Raw genomic sequence first — 3,434 nt, 5'->3', positions numbered from 1 at the left:
TTATTTAGTAGGTATAACTCTCCCAATACATTATAAATAAATAATATCAAAAATAGAGAATTGAAACAGATAAAAATGTAATATGTCTATTCCAATTTAATGCCAAGCCGAGGGAGTAATTTGGATAAACACAAAAAAAAAACATTTATTTGTCCATCCAGTTAACTCGAGTTATGTGGATTTTAACTCGAGTTAAATCGAGTTACGTTTATCCCGAGTTGGCACATCACTAATCAATATGACGAAAAAAAATAGTAAAAGTTATTTGAGTAGCTAATATTCAATTTACGTCTGGTCACATTGAATCAGCTGTTGTCAGTATTTGTCACAACTTTAAATCCAAACTTTATAATCATAATAAAAGTTACATTTTTTTAAATTGATATTTTTGTATTCATAATTTATTTGTACTTTAAAAATTCCTTTCCATCCACAAGCAACAATAAATATATAATATGTTGAAAGTATAACCTTCTCTTCAAAATTTCGTGTTATTGATAAAAGATTTAACATAATGGAAACAGGATTCATCAAAGGAACTTAACGAAAATAGATTTCTTGTTGGTGACAAATTATTTTACTAGAAACAAGTATATACTTGTACCGGAGCTGTGGAACATGTGAAGATAAGTTACAAACATTATATATAATATTAATATGACTAATAAGCTATGTTACAAGAAGTCAATGCATTATTTAATTCAGATACTTGGTTATATTTACATATTGTTGATATCAAAGAAATAAAAACCGTGGCCATGGCAAAAGTATTAGAAGTGTGTTAATAGTTCTATTTTATATATTCCAGAACCTCAAGATATGCATGGTGATGATGCCTTATGTGCTGTTAAAAAAGTGATGATATTATTTATATTGTAAATGCCTGTTCCATGAAGAGACCATGAAAAACTACATTCCGAATGGACGATTTAAAATAATTTACAAATACTGAAGCATGTTACCGGGACAGAAATTGTTACTTTAACATAACCCATACAAATCTTAATAAAGTTGTAACATTAGTAAAAATATGTTAAAACTATCTTATCATCTTATTAGCAATAGAAAAAAATACAAATTATTAGTATGGTAATATTTTATTTCCTGTTTTACACTTCCTCAGATAATAAACGGCTTATTAAGAAGTTTAGCAAATTTGTTAGGTGACAAGCAAGTAATGAATCAAACATAAAAAATATTGTTGCAAGAGAGTGACTTAAAACTATTTTATGCCTACATTACTCTCCTTGTATAAACTTGAATCTTTCAACCTTCACTCTGCTGATTTCATATCTAGATAATTTTGTCAGTCTTTTTCTTTTTGCATTCATTAGTTTATTATAAGTTGAAGTACAGGCACTTGGTCATTGGGAGTAAACTGTAGATAAACAAGCAGGTCTCATCCTTACGACATTTACTACTATACCCATTGAAAAATCTTGTATATCACGGTTTTAAAGCTAAAATTTTTATTATATCAAACAATTTATCGAGATTACTAAAACAGGTGACAAGTAAAATTTTTGCCACATAATCAAAACACTGTTATATTTCTATTGGTAACTTATCAGATCATACTTTAGTTTTTACAAAATAACTAGTACTTGTTATTTTCAATGCCAATGGATGTCTTCCAGCAAATATTAAAAGTTTTGCTATTTATTTTTACCTATGCTGACTGTCGTACTTTTACAAATGGCACTGCATACGTATTGTAATATGCTTCTTTTTATTTACAACAATAATTAAACAAAAATACATTTTGTTATAATAACTATCAAAATTCAAGATGTCTGTTTTAGAAATTTGACTTTGACAGACCGCGACGCGAGGTTTGTAAGCAAAAAAAGTGACGTCATGAGGCGTTTTCGCGGTCTTTGGAGAAGGTGTTTTTAGTTAAGTGTTTTTGTAATGAAATGTTGCTTATATTATTTTATTATATTTTTTTTCATGTTTAGATACGGTTTATCTACATAATAAAAGCAATTCCAAAAATTAGGATACATCCTCATTATAACTTTTATTATGACTTAAAAATTTACACAACAATAATTCTTAATTTTAAAAATGCGATATTAGAATGAAAAATACAGTAAGTTTATATTCATTTCGATCATTTAATCTATTGATCACTCCTTGTATTTGAATAAAAATCGAAAACAATCGACACTCGGCCGCAGCCGCAGCAGCAGCTAGTGTTTGTGCAGATTTCTTCATTCAACACTTATTTACAGAACTTTACAGGCTTTCAAAGAGGTGCATCCAACCATCCATCTGCAACGGAATAACCAAAGATAGCTTAAAATTAATTTCTCTTACACTTCAGCTGAAATATTTCAATAAGTATGACTGCAAAATTTAATGAGTAAGTATCATGGGTTTAAACTGATTTTAGATTATGGTATATTAAAGTGATGATACATACCTATTTGAAGATTATCTATTGGTATAAAGTTACACTGAGAAAAAAAATAAAAAGTTAAGAGAAAATGATGCTATTGTATGCTGTTCACAACTTTTTTGTTTTCTGTGATCCATTAAGTACATCTTCATATTAATTTCTTTAAATTTCTTTGCACCTGAAAAATAATGAATTAAGATTACAACTTATGATTTTACAACGGTCAACTCACAAATTATCTAAAACCTTAAGATTATTTTATTAATTCAAATTTAAAAGTCAGGAACTTTACTTGCTGTCCATAATTGTGGGCTTGTGGTATTGCAACCGGCAAGCCTACCCATTTGTGCTGAGACATTAAATCAGGTTGATTTTAGAAAATTTGCCATAGCATAACCAGTCTTCGTGGTGACAGTTTATTTTACATTATACTTCGAGCTTTGTCCTCGAGATTAGCAGAAGTTCACATGTAGTACCACATACGGTGTCGCCATCTAGCACTGTATTTGAGAAACACAAATAAAAAAGGAACGGCCTTCCGGTCTATGGTTTCCTGTTTCAGCTTGTTGCTGTGTTCGCCATTCACATTTCAGTGCTCCGCCATTACGCACGTCTCGCGCATTTATATAAAACATGGGCATGGTGCTCATTCCGAATCAAGTGATTACGAAGTTATTGCCAAGAAATTTAACAATTTGAGAGTAAATTATTGCGCGCTCGACGTACACATCGCGAAAGAAGTCCCCACAGTCGATCATATCCTTTGAAAGTGTCCTCGACATGTGCATCATCGAGTACAAACTCAGCGTTATCTACAGCTACAGCGTTATCGTCACCGTCACAACGACAACGTTACGTGATCTCGCACACGGGAAGAACGTTTTGCATTTAAGGTTGGTAGAAAAATAATTGATTTTTTTCTTACCCACATAATCGTTATATATCAATATTGCGGGTAACTTCTGGGGTTAACACGTTATTGATAAAAACGTATATTGTTACTTTCACGTACTTAAACTATGCTGCGAACTGT

This window comes from Papilio polytes, unplaced genomic scaffold (genome assembly GCF_000836215.1).
Source record: "Papilio polytes unplaced genomic scaffold, Ppol_1.0 DF820645.1, whole genome shotgun sequence".
Classification (NCBI taxonomy): Eukaryota; Metazoa; Arthropoda; class Insecta; order Lepidoptera; family Papilionidae; genus Papilio; species Papilio polytes.
The sequence above is the reverse complement of the archived record's forward strand: the minus strand, read 5'-3'. Positions refer to the sequence as shown.